The sequence below is a fragment of the Chelonia mydas genome, chromosome 1 (genome assembly GCF_015237465.2).
Source record: "Chelonia mydas isolate rCheMyd1 chromosome 1, rCheMyd1.pri.v2, whole genome shotgun sequence".
Classification (NCBI taxonomy): Eukaryota; Metazoa; Chordata; order Testudines; family Cheloniidae; genus Chelonia; species Chelonia mydas.
Window position 1 is genome coordinate 153077757 of NC_057849.1, and position 18674 is coordinate 153096430.

General features: G+C 46.1%; 1 long non-coding RNA gene across 1 annotated transcript; it reads left to right on the forward strand.

The window, feature by feature from the left end:
- Positions 1-300: 300 nt before the first annotated feature.
- Positions 301-17116, forward strand: LOC122464067. Its single transcript, XR_006287923.1, has 4 exons — positions 301-311; positions 7503-7508; positions 8056-8066; positions 16967-17116. It is a non-coding gene; the product is annotated as an uncharacterized LOC122464067 (long non-coding RNA).
- Positions 17117-18674: the final 1558 nt, after the last annotated feature.

Sequence of the window (18674 nt, forward strand, 5' to 3'; positions counted from 1 at the left end):
GAGGGGAGCACCAGGAAGAGAGGGCAGGGAAACATTTTCTCAAAATGTTATCTATATTGGTTTCCAAAACAAATGGTAGCTGCTGATATGTAGCATTTCAATGAAGGAAAGCTATCTCAGAACAGCCTCACAGATTTAACACTGTCCATTATAACAAAAGCAGTCAAATAAATAATTCATGAGTGGAGGGAGTACCCTAGTATTAAAAGGCACTAGCTATTTCACGAATTGTCGTAAAGCTATACCCTTTTCACACCCAAATTCCTCTAAATACTTAACTAATCTTCATTTCTCTATAGTAATATTAACTAGTAATCATCAGAAACAGCATTTGGACCTATTACACCTCATGACACTGATGTTTTTAAGCAGAAAGAAATGGAAGTTACAAAGCAAGCTAGAGGAAACAGCCTATATCAAGCTTTCATTATGATGACAGAAATATCAAACCTTAGGAAATATTGAACTTAGGAGCTTTTACTCAACTGCATTTTCTACCCTGGAAAAGGAATAGTAGTAATAATAATAATACATACTTTGCCCTTATATAGCACCTTCCACCTGAGACTCTCAAAGCACTACACAAATGTTAATGAATTAAGTTTCACAACACTCTCTATTAGGGACAAATACAGTTATCCCTTTACAGGTGGGGAAATTATCTGTTTACAGGAATATTAAATGATTTGCTAGAGGTCAGACAGGGAGTCTCTGCCACAGAGCCAGAAAGTGTATCTCCTGGCTCCCAGTCCTGTGCCTCAATCACAAAACCACCCTTCCTTCTTTACATTAACACATTATTAATAAGTAGCACACTGTTCAATATCACTGCAAAGAGAAACCAACTTTAATCCTGTAACAATTGCAACTGTTAAGGTATTTGGTGCAAGACAAAGAAAAATTGGGAGGGAACCATGAACCAGATTTCATGCCACAAGAATCTGTAAACTAAAGAAGTCCTGAATAACAAACAAGTTTTTGAGTTTATGCCAGCGCAGCAAGGTACTGTTGTTCATGTTTAATTAGCATAGAGAAAGCAGATGTTTTATAAGACAGAATTCTGAGCCGTGTGAGAGCATATATTCAAACTGGTATTAATGTGAATACGGACTTCCCAGAGTTCATATTAATGATTGTCCATTTCCCAAGCAGTGACATGTTAGTAACCAACTCTTTCTACAGGAGCTTTGGTACAGTACAATACTTGGATGAACTCAAATTCAATTCTTCCAACTTCAGTCCATACGTGGCCACATGCTGAGCATGTCTCTTTGATTAAATGGTAGCAAATTTGTTAAAATTGATATACACAACAAATTCTAGATGTAGAAGCTGTGGCTGAAATCATGACATTGAGCATAAGTTAATAAGGTCTTTCCTGGTGTTGATAGTAGTAGACACACCAATTACAACTTGTGTAAAGAAGTATAATGAAATAATATTTTTTACTGGTCAGCTTGTTTCCCCAGTCCCTGTAGATACTTTTCTAGTGACTTTTAGGCAATTGCTACCCATATGGGCATATTTCTTCCTAATATCTTGTTCTCAAGGCTGATGCTTCCCAAATATGATTTGGGATGGAAGGCTTCTGTTTTGGCAGATACTTCACCCTTCCTCAAAGCTACTCTCACAACAAGTCTGTACAGGAATAGGCAAGTCTTCTTTAGTAGCTAGAATAACCTGTGCAGCAGAACACATTTTTAGTTTCTAGAGTCCTCTAGGAACTCAGAGAAGGACTGGACTATTTAATTAAAACAAGAAAAAAAGAAAGTAACACATAGCTATTGATATATAACTAATATAGTTCAGTTTTCAGCTCATAGTGAGCCGTTTACTATAAAAAGGTCCTATTATGACATAAATGGTTAGGTAAACTAATGGCGGGGGCGGGGGGAGAGAGAGAAACAAAATGTGATATGGCTGTTACAACAATTCTGGGAATTGGTGGGGAGCCTTGAAAGTTAGAATTTTCAGCTTAAACCACAGAAGCAACAAATGTGGCAGAAATATTCAAATTTTTCAGAACTCACCTTCTTCAAAATATCCATCAAGAATCAACATATTGGGATAAATTCTCTTCTGAAGCATGCTGGTGCAGGTCTATTGAGATAGCTGCACCAAATTTACATCAGGAAGAATCTGGACCATTAATTCACTACCTAAATGTAGAAGGACCATTAATATTGATAGGTTTCAGAGTAACAGCCGTGTTAGTCTGTATTCGCAAAAAGAAAAGGAGTACTTGTGGCACCTTAGAGACTAACCAATTTATTTGAGCATAAGCTTTCGTGAGTGTCTTGGAACACCAGGGAAGTTCCAAAAGATGAAGAAAGCAAATATTGTACGAATATTTAACAAGAGTAAATGGAATGACCCAGGTAATTACAAGCCTGTCAACCTGACATCAATTCTGGGCAAGATAATGGAGCAGATGATATGGGACTCAGTTAATAAAGAATTACAGGAGTATAATATAATTAATGCCAATCAACATGGGTTTATGGAAAACAGATCCTGTCAAACTAACAATTTTTTAAATAAGATTACACGTTTGTTTGATAAAAATAATGGTATTGTCTATGCTCCTGCATGACATTTTGATTAAAAAACTTGAAAGATATAAAATTACTTTGGCACCCATTAAATGGATTAAAAGCTGGCTAACTGATGGGTCTCAAAATCTAACTATAAATGGGGCATCATCATTGAAATGGTTAGTTTCTAGGGGGGTCCGCAAGGACTGGTTCTTGGCCCTAAATGATTTAACTTTTTTATTAATGACCTGGAAGAAAATATAAAATCATCACTGGAAAAGTTTGCAGATAACAGAAAAATTGGGAGTGTGGTTAAATAATAAAGAGGAAAGGTCACTGATTCAGTGCAAGCTGGGTGCAAGCAATCAATATGTGTTTTAATATGGTTAAATGTAAAAATATACAAAGAACGTATGCTATACTGACAGAATAGGAAGCAGTGACTCTGAAAAAGATTTGAGGGTGGGGGTGAATAATCAGCTGAACATGAGCTCCCAGTGTGATACTGTGGCCAAAAGGGATACTGCAATCCTTAGATGGTAAAGAGGTTATTTTACCACCCGGTGCAACCACTGCTGGAATACCACGTCCAGTTCTGGTGTCCACAATTCAATAAAGATATTGATAAATTAGAGAGGATTTAGAGAAGAGCCACGAGAATGATTAAAGGATTACAAAACATGACTTACAGTGATAGACTTAAGGAATTTAATCAATTTAGTTTAACAAAGACAAGGTTAAGGTGTGACTTGATTACAGTCTATAAGTACCTACACGGGGAACTAATATTTGATAATGGGCTCTTCAGTCTAGAAGAGAAAAGTATAACACAGGGGTTCTCAAACTTCATTGCACCACGACCCCCTTCTGATAACAAAAATTACTACACAACCCCAGGAGGGAGAATCAAAGCCTGAGCCTACCTGAGTCCTGCCACCCTGGGTATGGAGGCCAAAGCCCAAGAAATTCAGCCACAGGCAGGGGGCCTGTAACCTGAGCCCCGCCACCCAGAGCTGAAGCCTGAAGACTTCGGCTTCGGCCCCAGGTGGTGAGGCACTGGCCCCAGCAAGTCTAATGTCAGCTCTGGTGACCCCATTAAAATGGAGTCACAACCCACTTTGGGGTCACAACCCACAGTTTGAGAACCGCAGGATAACACAATCCAATGACTAGAAGTTGAAGCTGGACAAATTCAGACTGGAAATAAGGTGTACATTTTTAACACTGAGTAATTAACCATTGGAACAACATATCAAAGGTCATGGAGGATTCTCCATTGCAGACAATTTTTAAAATCAAGACTGGATGCTTTTCTGAAAGCTATGCTCTAGCATTATTTTGGGGAAGTTCTACGGCCTGTGTTACATAGGAGGTCAGACTAGATGATCACAGTAGTCCATTTTATCTTGGAATCTATTAATATATGTTTTGAAGAGCAATAGTCTTAAATAAATTGCTTTAGAGAAATAGTGGCAGATTAAAAACAAAACCAAAAACCCCTACTTCTATCTGGAGATGGATGGAAATGAAGGATTCAAGGAGCTTTGCACATAAGCAGGAGCTGGACAAAATGTGTCTCTTCCTCTCCTAAAGTATAAGGACTTCATGAGGATTTTGCTACCTCCATGGCAGACAGAGATAGCTGGGAAAAGAGGGTAGTGTGTGCTGCATCTTCTTAAAGGCTGGTACAGTTCCACTATACTCTTGGGATTGCTGAGGAGTGCAGTGTCTTAAAAGCACACTATAGTTCTAAACAAAAATGACTGGCACTTTTAAGCATATACAGTCTAATATCTAACAGGGCACAAATGAACACTATATATCCAAAGAATCGGGTTTTGACCAAGCAAGATAAAAAGTCAAAGAAATGGAAGAGAAAAGACAGTTACCTTTTCCGTAACTGGTGTTCTTCGAGATGTGTTGCTCATGTCTATTCCACAATAGGTGTGCATGCTCGCCACGTGCACCGGTGCCGGAAGTTTTTCCCCTAGCAGTACCTGTAGGTGGGAGTGCCCCCCCCCCCCCCCACGCAGTGACCTCTGGATTGGCACCTGCCTGGCCAGACAACTCCAACAGAGGGGAAGAAGGGTCGGATGTGGAATAGACATGAGCAACACATCTCGAAGAACATCAGTTACAGAAAAGGTAACTGTCTTTTCTTCTTTGAGTGATTGCTCATGTGTATTCCACAATAGGTGATTCCAAGCTATATCTGTTGAAATTGGGTTAGGAGTTCACAAGTTCTCGAGACGGAGGACCGCCCTCCCGAACCCCGCATCATCCCTGGCCTGGGAGACGATTGCACAGTGCAAGGTGAACGTGTGAACCGAAGACCACGTGGCGGCCCTACAAATGTCCTGGACGGGCACATGGGCCACAAAGGCAGCCGACGAGGCCTGCATCAGAATCGAGTGTGCCCTCACAATGGGCGGTGGGGGAACCCCCACCAGCTCATAACAGGAACGGATGCACAAAGTGATCCACTTAGAAAGCCGCTGAGTGGAAATCAGCTGGCCCTTTGTGCGCTCAGCCGAGGCGACGAACAGTTGTGAAGACTTTCTGAACGGCTTGGTCCACCTGAGGTAAAAAGCCAGAGGTCGCCTCATGTCGAGCGTGTGGAGACGGCGTTCCTCACTTGTCGCATGAGGCTTGGGGCAGAGGACTGGCAGAAAAATGTCCTGACCCATGTGGTAGGCGGAGACAACCTTCGGGAGGAACGCGGGGTGTGGACAGAGATGGACCTTGTCCTTATGAAAAACTGTATACGGCAGTTCGGAGGTTAGGGCCCTGAGCTCTGAGACTGGCCTGGCCGATGTGATAGCTATCAGGAAGGCCCCTTCCACGAGAGGTGAGACCAGGAACACGTGGCCAGTGGTTCAAACGGGGCCCCTGTGAGATGAGCCAGCACCAGGTTTAGGTCCCACTGTGGAACCAGGGGCTTGGAATATGGGTAGAGATGGTCCAAACCCTTAAGGAACCGGCCAGTCATAGCACGGGAAAACACTATGCGCCCTTGCACCGGGGGATGAAAGGCCGACATGGCTGCCAAGTGTACCCTGACTGATGAGGGCGCCAGTCCCTGGGCCCTCAGGTGGAGGAGGTAATCAAAGATAAGCTGGATCGGGGTGGCCGTCGCGGAAACACTCTAGCCTGACGCCCACCTCGAAAACCGAGACCACTTTGCCACGCAGGAGCGGCGAGTGGAGGGCCATCTACTTTCGAGGAGGATGCGCTGAACTTGTTCCGAGCATGTCCTTTCCAAGCCACCTAGCCACTGAGCAGCCACATCATAAGGTGAAGCGTTGCTAGGTTGGGATGGAGGAGGCCGCCCTGGTCCTGAGAGAGCAGGTCCCGGTGGAGTGGCAACTGCCCTGGCGGAGCTACTGCCAGCCCCAAGAGGGTCCCATACCAGTGCTGCCTGGGCCACACTGGGGCAATGAGGAGGACCCTGGCTTTGTCCGTCTTTATTTTCTCCAGGGCCCTGCTGATCAGAGGGAATGGGGGAAAGGCGTAGAGGAGCTGGCCTGACCAGGACAGGGTAAAGGCATCGGAGATAGCACCCCTCCCTAGGCCACCACTGGAGCAGAACCGGGGACATCGTTGGTTCTGCCCGGTCGCAAATAGGTCCACCTGGGGAGTACCCCACCTTCAAAAGAGCTGGTGAGCCACTTCCGGGTGTAGAGACTACTCGTGCTGAGAGGAAAAATCCCTGCTCAAGTAATCCGCCCTCACATTCCGGGTGCCCAGCAGGTGGGAGGCTTTTAGGTAGATGTCGTGGGCTATACAGAAGTCCCACAGACTGAGGGCTTCGTGGCAGAGGATCGGGCCCCACCTTGCCTGTTGATATAGAACATCGAGGCCATGTTGCCCATGAGGACCCTGACTACCTTGGCTCCAGGTGCGAGCTGAAGGCCATACACGCCAGTCGCACCGCCCTGAGTTCCTTGACGTTTATATGAAGGGGTAGGTCTTGTAGAGACCACAGGCCTTGGGTCTGAAAGTTCCCCACATGGGCCCCCAAACCAAGGTCCGACGTGTCGGACACCAGCTCCAATGACAGGGCCCTGTCCCTGAACAGGACCCCTTGGAGCATGTTGCTTGTGGTGGACCACCACCGCAGGGAGGTGATCATCGAGTTTGGCACAGTGAGGACTTTGTCGATTCTGTCTGTGGCCTGGGAGAACTGCGAGGCCGGCCAGAGCTGGAGGGGCCTCATTCTGAGTCTGGTGTGACGGACCACATATATGCACGCAGATATGTGACCCAGCAGTTGCAGACAAGCCCGGGCTGTCGTCACTGGGAACCTTGTGACGGAGTTGATGAGCCCTTTCAGGGTCTCGAACCTGTCTGCTGGGAGAGAGGTCCTGGCCGATGTTGCGTCCAGTAGCACCCCGATAAACTCTATGCGTTGGACCGGGACTAACACAGACTTGGCGTTATCAGCAGGCCCCGGGCACTACTTGTGGACAGGAGGAGTGCCACATGATCCCTCCCCTGTGACTGGGAGGTGCCTTTGACTAGCCAGTCGTCCAGATATGGGAATATTTGGACCCCCTGCCATCTGAGGTAGGCCACTACCACCGCCATACACTTTGTAAAGACCCTAGGGGCCGTGGACAGACCAAACGGTAGGACCGTGAATTGGTAGTGACTCTGTCCCACCACGAAATGGAGGAAGCGGCTGCGCCCCTCGAATATGTGGATGTGGAAGTATGTGTCCTGTAGATCGAGGGCAGCATACCAGTCCCCGGGATCCAAGAAGGAGATGATGGAGGCCAGGGAAACCATGCGGAACTTGAGTTTCACCATGTAGTGGTTCAGACCTCACAGGTCCATGATGGGCCTGAGCCCCCCTTTGGCCTTCGGGATAAGGAAATACCAGGAGTAACACCCCTTGTCCAGGAACTCCTTGGGCACTGCCTCTATAGCTCCTAGGTCCAGGAGCCGCCCCACCTCCTGCTCAACCAGAGCTTCGTGAGCGGGGTCCCCCAGGAGGGACAGGGGCCGAGGGCGGTTGGGCGGGGAGGAGGTAAACTGAAGGGTGTAACCTCGGGAGATGGTGTTGAGGACCCATCGGTCCGAGGTGAGCTGCGACCATTCCGGGAGGAAAGCACACTACTGATTAGAGAAAGGGAGCTTTATTGGGGGTAGGTCCCTGCTGAGAACTGGCGGGGTACCCCCGAGCGTCCCATCAAAAACACCTTTTGCCCGCCTGCTTGACCTTAGAAGACCCAGGCTGGGGGGCAGGCCGGGATTGCCATTGTGGCCGCTTTCTATACTCCCGCTGCTTTTTGTGGGCGGCCTCATACTTCGGGAGGGCGGCGTGGGCGGGAGCCTCCTGCGGCTTGAACTTGGGTTTTGCCAGAGGAGGGACATAAAGGCCCAAGGTCTGGAGGGTCGTGTGGGAGCCTTTCATGCCAAGCAGCCTTGTGTCTGTTTCCTCAGCAAACAGAGCCTTCCTATTGAAAGGGAGATCCTGCATTGACGACTGCACTTCGCTGGACAGCCCAGAGAGCAGAAGCCATGACACCCGTCTCATGGATACTGCTGAGGCCATGGACTGTGCGGCCTGTCCGCTGCATCCGAAGCGGCGTGCAAGGATGCCCTTGCGGCTGCCGCCCCTTCCTCCATGAGCGCCTTAAACTCCTTCTTATCGCGCTCCCAGGGGGAGTCATAGAATATCAGGGTTGGAAGGGACCTCAGGAGGTCATCTAGTCCAACACCCTGCTCAAAGCAGAACCAATCCCCAATTTTTGCCCCAGATCCCTAAATGGCCCCCTCAAGGATTGAACTCACAACCCTGGGTTTAGCAGCCCAATGCTCAAACCACTGAGCAATCCCTCACCCCCCAGAAACAAGTGCATCCCTAGCAGAGGATGGTCCTCAAACTTGGGGAGGGATTCCCAGAGGGTAAACTCGTAGCGATGTAGGAGAGCCTGAAGGTTTGCTACTCGTAGCTGAAAGCCTGAAAACAAATAAACTTTTCTCCCAAAAGTATCCAGCCTCCGAGAGTCTTTGTTCTTGGGGTTGGGGCTGGTTGCCCCGCCGCTCCCTGTGGTTGACCAACTCGACCACCAAGGAGTTGGGTTCCAGGTGGCACAGATACTCGTGTTCCTTCGCGGGTACAAAGTATTTGCGCTCCGCCTTTTTAGAGATGGGAGTCAAGGAGGCTGGTGTTTGCCACAGGGCATTTGAAATTCTTGCCACCCCTTCATGGAGCGGCAAGGCCACACTGCCCAGTACTGAAGGGGACAGCACATTGAACAGGGAGTCTGAGGGCTCTTCCATCTCCTCAGCCTGGAGGTGGAAGCTCGCTGCCACCCTTTTTAGAAGGTCTTGGTGGGCCCAGTAGTCCTCCTGCGGGACAGAGGGGGGTGGGGATGCAATCAGCTCCTCTGGACGGGGCGAGGCTGGTGCGGTGCTTTGGGTGTCGTCCGGCACTGGAGGATCCACCACCTGGTCAGACTCCCGGCACGGTACCGAGGACACGGGTCCCATCAACCTTTTCTGGCAGTCTAAAGATGGCCTCTTTAGGGGCTCCGCTGGAGGCCATGGTGCCCACTGGTACCACTGGGCCGGTAACAATGCTTGGTGCCATTGCGCTTGCTGAGGCACCAGCGGGGCCAGCTGTTCGGGCTGGCTAGTTTGGCCTGTAGACAGGCAGCTGTGAGGGGAGGCCGGGCTCGCGTATGATCCGCTGCTGCCTCTAGACCCGGAGAATCGGCGGTGCCGGGATCTCTGTCGGCCACGGGACCGTGATCTCGACAGGGAGGAGCGGCACCGACGGTAGTAGCTGTTCTGCGAACAGCCTCGATGGGCGGACCCGCGTCAGCAAGATGCCGGCAATCGACACCCATGGCTACTGTGCCTTGGCGGAGACTTGGAACGGGAGTCTGAGTGGGAACTGTACCGACGATCATGCCGTGACTGACTGCGGTATCTCCTGCGAGACGAGGACCATTGGCGCCCTCCGCCACGGTCCTGTTGATATTTGCTTCGCGGTGCCGGCAAGTCCCGGTTGGACGGCACCCATCCAGACATTCTGGCCAGCGTCGAGGGCAATCTACATGGACTGAGCCCTGAACTGTCGCTGGGCGGTGAGCGGTGCCGGGAACGTTCCCTCGACCGAGACAGTGGCTACTGCGGTGATCCCAGCGGCTGCTTGCCTCTGGAGCATGGGGCTGACATTGGCAGAGCTCCGGGCACCAGCATGGACATGACATCCCTGGCTGCCTAGAGGGCTTCGGGCATAGATGGCATCCGGACATCTGGAGAGGCCTGCTCCGAAGGGGCTGGGCTACTCCGCTCAACGGGAGTCGGAGGCCTAGGGCCCGATGGGAACAGAGGACTACCCAACATGGGCCTAGCCTCTGTCCCAGACTTCCCTCGGTGCCGTTGTGAAGAGGGAGTCTTTCCGGTCCTCTTGGCGTGCCCTGTGGACAGGGAGTGGTGCTGACTGGACGATGGTACCGAAGGGTCTCCGTGTACTGACCCCGCGGTGCCAGGTACCGGTTTGGAGCGGCATGCCGGGGTTGTGGCTAGTGCCGATTCCATCAAATTGGCCCGGAGCCTAATGTCCCTTTCTTTTTTAGTCCGGGGCTTGAAAGACTTGCAGATCTTGCACCTTTCGCTGATATGGGTTTCTCCCAAGCAGCACAGACAATCCGCGTGCGGGTGGCTCCTTGGCATAGAGCACCTATAAGAGCCATACGACTTAAAGCCTGGGGCGCGGGGCATGCCTCGGCCCGGGCTCAATGACTAACTAAACTAACTGAATTAGCTGACTACAGATACTACTGAACAAACGAAGAGTTCTGGGGACGAGCTGCAGCAAAGCTGAAGCGGAGCAGTTCCGACGCACCTTCACTGGCGGTAAGAAGGAACTGAGGGTGTGGGGGGAGCACAGCCGCCCTTTTACCACACCAGGCAGGTGCCTCTCCAGGGGTTGCGGGCGGGAGGGTGCTCCCCCCTATAGGTACTGCTAGGGGAAAAACTTCCAGCACCGGTGCACGTGGCGAGCACACACACCTGTTGTGTAATACACATGAGCAATCACTCGAAGAAGAACCAAATTTTCTCAAAATCCAAGCATTATATCTCTGACCATCATGGTTAAGTTTTGAAGAACACTGATCTATCTTCTGAATTATATTCTAACTAAAAAGATACTTAAACGTCTGATTGAATGGTGTTGAAATCTCAGCTCCTGGATGTACATCAATGTACAAAAGTTATGCACATAGAATGTTTACAGACTTTTAGAAAGGTGTGTCTGACACGTTCTCTCACAATAGTTTTCCAACATTTTAAACATGAACACACTCCTAAATCTTCTATCCCAATTTATTTCTAGAACCTCTTTTAGTTGGGTTTTTTTTTCAGTCCCAAAGCAGTATTGCATGGAGCAGGGAATGCAACATTAATACAGGAATTAGCCACAGACTTTATGCCATTATACAGTTTCTATGAAATAATTAATAGCAACTTCAAGTAGTTTATATTTAGAGGAAATAATGAGGAAATAGTTACTGGGGGTTGGCTTAGCAAAATAAAAGTAATTTGCACTATCTTCGTAGCTGGAAAGATTGTAAATTAACCCCCTCCTCACTCACAACATAAGCATAACTTTTAAAAAGGTGAGCGAAGTTGGGTGACACTTCAACTGAGGTGAACTTTTCTGTCATTATCAGCACCTTCTACTTTTTACTTTCATTCCACTAGACTTGATTAACTAGGTTTTATTATCCCTCCTTGACTCAGAGATGCTTAGGTTTGTTACTATCCCTCTGAAATACCAGAACTATTTTTGGAGTAGAATTAGAAAGGTATCGGTAAATTAACTCTTAGTGCACTTCCACTGCACGTGCCATGCTGTCATGTTTTTATTCATTATCCTCAAAACGTAAGAAGCCTCCTCTGCTTTATTTGGCATTTCAAGAAGAGAGGGTTGGGAAGGGAGAATGTAGAGAAGCTTGACAAAAATGATTTAAAAAAAATATTGTTTGCAGTTATAACTACAAATACTGAAGTTGTTTAAGCATGTGTTTATTGGATGGTCCCGTAATAATACCATGCAGAACAGCAGAAGCCGTGACTACAGCAAAATTCCCTTTTTAATTTGAGTTTGACTGATAAACCAGTAGCAGCATATTCTTTGATAGCAAGACCCACAGGAAAAGCTGTGGTTAACTCTCTCATGTGATTTTCCCTTTTTCCATCATCATGTCTGACATTTTAGAGACTGAGTTTTGTTATTAGCTAGACCTTTTGGCAATAGGGTCAGAAAAATAACTTAACTAATACACAAAATGTACAAACAAGTCATCAGATGTAAGTGTCAAAGCTGTGATGAGGCTTGATTGTTCATTTACTCAAATTAGATGTGTGCGGAATGTGCCCAGAGTCCTAGTCATACTTTTATGCAAGGCTGACCAACAAGGGCATTTTGTGACTCCCTCAAAGACCAGCAAGAGAAGTTCAGCACACCCAAGCTATAGGTTCAAAATCCCAAATAATTTTTTTAGAGCTATCAAACTAGTTAAAAAAAAAATCACAATTAAATGTGAGATTTAAAAAAAAGCCACAATTAATCGCAGTTTTAATCACACTGCTAAATAACAGAATACCAATTTAAATTTATGACAGGTTTCAGAGTAGCAGCCATGTTAGTCTGTATCCGCAAAAAGAACAGGAGTACTTGTGGCAACTTAGAGTCTAACGAATTTATTAGAGCATAAGCTTTCGTGGGCTACAGACCACTTCATCTGATGCATAGAATGGAACATATAGTAAGAAAAGATATATATACACATACAGGGAAGGTGGAAGTTGCCATACAAACTGTCAGAGGCTAACTAATTAAGATGCGCTATTATCAGCAGGAGAAAAAAAAAACTTTTGTAGTGATAATCAAGATGGCCCATTTAGACAGTTGACAAGAAGGTGTGAGGGTACTTAACATGGGGAAATAGATTAAATATATGTAATGACGCAGCCACTCCCAGTCTCTATTCAAACCCAAGTTAATGGTATCTAGTTTGCATATTAATTCAAGCTCAGCAGTTTCTGGTTGGAGTCTGTTTTTGAAGCTTTTCTGTTGAAATATTGCCACCCTTAAGTCTTTTACTGAGTGGCCAGAGAGACTGAAGTGTTCTCCTACCGGTTTTTGAATGTTATGATTCCTGATGTCAGATTTGTGTCCATTTATTCTTTTGCATAGAGATTGTCCTGTTTGGCCAGTGTACATGGCAGAGGGGCATTGCTGGCACATGATGGCATATATCACATTGGTAGATGTGCAGGTGAACGAGCCCCTGATGGTGTGGCTAATGTGATTAGGTCCTATGATGGTGTCACTTGAATAAATATGTGGACACAGTTGGCATCGGGCTTTGTTGCAAGGATAGGTTCCTGAGTTAGTGTTTTTGTTGTGTGGTTGCTGGAGATTATTTGCTTCAGGTTAGGGGGCTGTCTGTAAGCGAGGACTGGTCTGTCTCCCAAGGTCTGTGAGAGTAAGGGATCATTTTTCAGGATAGGTTGTAGATGTTTGATGATGCGCTGGAGAGGTTTTAGTTGGGGGCTGAAGGTGACAGCTACTGGCATTCTGTTATTTTCTTTGTGGGCCTGTCCTATAGCAGGTGACTTCTGGGTACTCTTCTGGCTCTGTCAATCTGTTTTTTCACTTCAGCAGGTGGCTATTGTAGTTTTAAGAATGCTGGATAGAGATCTTGTAGGTGTTTGTCTCTGTCTGAGGGGTTGGAGCAAATGATTGGAGCAAGTGATTATCACTACAAAAGTTTTTTTCTCCTGCTGATAATAGCTCATCTTAATTAATTAGCCTCTTACAGTTTATATGGCAACTTCCACCTTTTCTGTATGTGTATATATATTCTTACTATATGTTCCATTCTATGCATCTGATGAAGTGGGCTGTAGTCCACGAAAGCTTATGCTCTAATAAATTTGTTAGTCTCTAAGGTGCCACAAGTACTCCTGTTCTTAATTTAAATTGATGATATTTGTGGATGTTTTCTACATTTTCAAACATATTGATTTCAATTACAACACAAAATACAAAGTGTACAGTGCTGGCTTTATATTATTATTTTTATTATAAATATTTGCACTGTAAAAAAGATAAACAAAAGAAATAGGGTGCTGGCGAGGCCACACCGGGGCAATCACGACAACCTGCGCTTTGTCTCTCTTGATCTTTGCCAGTGCCCTGCCGATGAGTGGAATTGGAGGGAATGCATACAACAGGCTCCCTGACCACGACAGGAGGAAGACATCCGAGAGGGACCCCTTGCTCAGACCTTGCCAAGCGCAAAACTGGTGGCATTTCCTGTTCTGTCTGGTATCAAACAGGTCCACTTGGGGAGTTCCCCACCTTTGGAAGATCACGCAGGCTACCTCTGGATGGAGTGACCACTCATGGTGAGAGGAGAAGTCCCTGCTGAGCTGGTCCTCCAGCATATTCCTGATGCTGGAAAGGTGACAAGCTTCCAGGTGGATTTCGTGGCTGATGCAGAAGTCTCATAGACGGAGTGCCTCCTGACAGAGAGCCGACGAGCACACTTCCCCTTGCCTGTTGATGTAGAACATCGAGGCTGTGTTGTCCGTCAGGACTCGTACCACCTTGCCCGACAGGTGGGGCAGGAAGACTCTGTACGCCAGCCAGACTGCTCGGAGCTCTTTGACATTTCTGTGAAACTTCGCCTCCTCTGGGGACCACATCCCCTGTGTCTGGAGGTTGCTGAGATGCGCACCTCAGCCAAGGTCAGAGGCATCCGACACCAACTCAATGGAGTGTGTGTGTGTGGGGGGTATCAAACAGAACCACCTCCAGGACTGTCCTGCGGTCGGTCCACCATCCCGGAGTTCTTGCTGGTTGGTGCATGCCACAGAGGGTCTGTGCCAATCTACCTTGAGTCCCTTGACTGATGCCCCTGATGTGGGGACCAAAGAGGGCTCCACTGAGCTTGCCTCTCCTGTCCAGAGGCGTGATGGCTCCGGGCGGGTGAATGCTGGCAGGACGTGCCTCTCGATGGGGATCGATACTGGTGAGGCGGGGACACATGCATAGGTCCCAATACAGGTTTTCCCTGAGACCGGGGTATCGCAGGAGCCAGTGAGGGTGGCACTGGGAGCGTCAGGATCTCCTGAGCCACTTGAACGGCTTCGGGCGTCAACAGCACCTGAAGTTGGCCGGGGCCTGCACTGCTACCTGGAGTCGCAGGCAAGGCATGGGATGGGCTGCACCGCTTGACTTTAGCTGGGCCCTGACTTCCCGAGGGGGATGTTGAGCTGCCTGACAAGGGTCTTGGCTTGCCCCCTGCCCTCTCCTTTCCCTTGCAGGAGGTAGGAGATCTTCCCCTCTCAGTCTTTTTCGTGGACGCCACCAGGGGAGCACTGTGTATAGAGGCACAGTGCTTGGTGCAGAGTCCAACCACTGCTCCGGTGCTGGAGTGAGTGCCGACTCCATTAGGAGCGCTCTTAGATGGATATCGCGCTCCTTCTTTGTCTTAGGTTTGAAGGACTTGCAGATACAGCACTTATCACTTATGTGCCCTTCGCCTAAGCACCTTAGGCAGCTGGTATAGGGATTGCTGACGGGCACAGGCCAACTTAAGCCTGGGCATGCCCTGACCCCCGGACTAACGGAGAGTTTGAGAACTACTACTGTGTGTTACCAGATGCATTAATAGCACAGAAAAGCAAAGAAATCTGTGATAAATGCACCCAGTTTTCACACAAAAGATATAACCCTAATTCTTTTCTTAGTAGTGTGGACCTGTCATGACTTTGTGGCATCACTACAGCAAGTTGTTCAAACAACATGCCTTTATGACTCAAGAAACCCCTTCCTGACCCATCATACACAGGGAACTTAGACAATATTGTACAACCTCTGCTATGCTGACTGCTGTCATGTTATGCTCATATGGGGCTGGAAGCCCAGCATTCAGACCCAAACTAAAAATCTCTGACTGAGAAAGCTCTAATTCTTCCCTACAGTCAAGTCTTAACACCACTGCTGAAAAGATCTTAAGAACACTTTGAAAAGAAATGTTGGTTTAAAAAAAAGAAAAAAGCAACTAATCTCTCCCACGTGACTATATACATGTTTTTTTTAGTAAGGAGCCAAATTCTGCTCTTAGGACTGCATACACAGTTCCCATGAAACTGAATGGAAGTTCCAAGTGCATGAACTCAAGAACAAATATTGTCCCATCATTGTTTGAAGGAATATTTGTTTTCTTCTATGCTACTATTGTTATATTGACCCTTACGCAGTCAGAAAACCTGAAAGGGACAGTACTATAGTAATGCCAAGGAGATGGAACAAAGACAGAGAAGAAAATGGATTTTTAGGGGCTCCCTACCTGTTCTTCTCATTTAATGCTACCTCAGTGAGACAGCTCATGACTTAAATTCCACAGATGACCCACGTGTACACAGGCCAAATACTAGCAATCAGACTGTCTAATGTGCAGTCTAGTTAAACAGATTAATCTGGACCCAAATTATTAACTTATTAAGTGCTACAATTTACAAGCATGAAAATTCTGGATGAGAATTACAACTCCAATTATACAATGTAATGAAACCATATCTAAAAAATTAACCTTATTACATAAAATTAATGTGGTGTTTTTATAATGTTCAAAGTTAAAGTTTTCTGGTCTGAGAGACATCACCACTAATTTCTATCTCAAAATTTTCAAAGAATTATTTCAAAAGCTTTTTCCTTTGCAAATTAAAATTCAAATAGCTTGTTCACAGTTTTCATGGCTAGAAGCCCAATGTTTCTCAATAGCATGTTACTAGTTAAATCAAGCCCTATTTTATCTGGGAATCTTGGGAATGAAAAAGAAAAGGAGGAACCTTGACAAACTGAATGAAAGCCAGAACATTTTATGTAAATGAGGGTTGACAGCCTGACAAATGCAGAGTGCAAATTTTGCTTGTTCTAACCTTTAACTAAATATAATCCATTCACCATATGTAAATACTAGGACTGAAAGCGATGTTTCCTATAGAGTGTGTGGTAAACTCTACTACTTCTAATCTAGGTCTTGACAGGTTGCTAGTTAAATTAACATAAAAATAGAGTAGTCAAAATGTGAATGACATAAATAGTCCAGACAACTAGCTTTTAGTAACCAATTTTAGTCCATTTATTTGAACCAAGAGAATTAAATCTTGGTCCCTGCATAAGTAGTATAAGTCACTTGCCAATAATTTAATTTAATATTTCTGAGGAATCTCTTGAGATCATACATCATATTTGTAAGAGAAAAGGGTACATGATTCAAGAAATACTTGGAAGTCTTAATATGTGTTACACACAAAAGTACATTAAAATACATTATAAAAGTTGAAAAGCCAAGCTCTCAAAAATTAGGAAATGACAAAATTGAGGTGAACAGTTGTCATAAATACAAAGCTAAGGGTAAACACCTTTAAAATCCCTCCTGGCCAGAGGAAAAACCCTTTCACCTGTAAAGGGTTAAGAAGCTAGGATAACCTCGCTGGCACCTGACCAAAATGACCAATGAGGAGACAAGATACTTTCAAAGCTGGAGTGGGGGGGAGAAACAAAGGTTGTCTGTCTGTCTGTGTGATGCTTTTGCGGGAACAGAAAAGGAATGGAGTCTTAGAACTTAGTGAGTAATCTAGCTAGATATGCGTTAGTTTCTGTTTTGTTTAAATGGCTGATAAAATAAGCTGCGCTGAATGGAATGTAGATTCCTGTTTTTGTGTCTTTTTGTAACTTAAGGTTTAGCCTAGAGGGATTCTCTAGGTTTTGAATCTGATTACCCTGTAAGGTATTTACTATCCTGATTTTCCAGAGGTGATTCTTTTACTTTTTCTTCTATTAAAATTCTTCTTTTAAGAACCTGATTGCTTTTTCATTGTTCTTAAGATCCAACGGTTTGGGTCTGTGTTCACCTATGCAAATTGGTGAGGATTTTTATCAAGCCTTCCCCAGGAAAGGGAGTTTAGGGTTTGGGGAGGATTTTGGGGGAGAAAGACGTTTCCAAGCGGGCTCTTTCCCTGTTATATATTTGTTAGACGCTTGGTGGTGGAAGCAATAAAGTCCAAGGGCAAAAGGTAAAATAGTTTGTACCTTGGGGAAGTTTTAACCTAAACTGGTAAAAATAAGCTTAGGGGGTTTTCATTCAGGTCCCCACATCTGTACCCTAGAGTTCAGAGTGGGGAAGGAACCTTGACATGGTGGCAGAGCGGTGGGATTAACTTGAAATCATTTTGAGATCAATTTAGATTTTTTGAACAAGCAGCACAGATTTTAAAAAGGGATTTTTTTTTCCTTTGGGCTGCTGGAAAGCAGGTTTTCAGCTGAAAGCAGTTAGAGTTTTTTTTGTCTCTGCTTGGGGGCCAGAGCAGAGACAAAAGGGAATTGTCTTTTGTGAGCTGGAGTTTTCTCTACCTAAGGCAGGGTAGTTAACCTCCTGCAGGGAAAGTCACAAGTCTTCACAGACCTGAAGAAGTTTATTTTTTTTACCTAAGAGCAACTAGAGGGGTTTTCTGTCTATTTGCCTGGAGACAAGGGTGTTAGGTTTTTTTTTTTTTAAGGATTTTTCTGTAGGCTGACAATCACTATCAGAGAACATAGGTATCTGACTACAGCACAGCAAAATTTTACAAGCAAAGTTTTTTGTTTGTTTTATTTCTAACTCTCGGGTGTAAAGTTAGTTAAAAACAGAGAGGCAAATATGACAGAAACAGCCAAAGAGGCTGCCCACAGGAGAGCTATGGAGGCAAGGGAAAAAGAAATGAAGCATACACTGGAGATGGAGAAGGCAAAGGCTCAGCAGAATATCAATCCTTCTCCAGGTACCGCTTCACATCCCAGGAAATTCCCAACCTACAAGGCAGGCGATGATACCGAGGCCTTCTTAGAAAACTTCGAAAGGGCCTGCCTTGGATACAGCATCTCTACAGACCGATACATGGTAGAGCTGAGACCGCAGCTCAATCGACCCTTAGCTGAGGTGGCAGCTGAAATGCCTAAGGAACACATGAACAAGTATGAACTGTTTAAAACCAAGGCGAGAGTCAGAATGGGGCTAACACCGAGCATTCCCATCGGCAGTTCAGAGCCCTAAGGTGGAA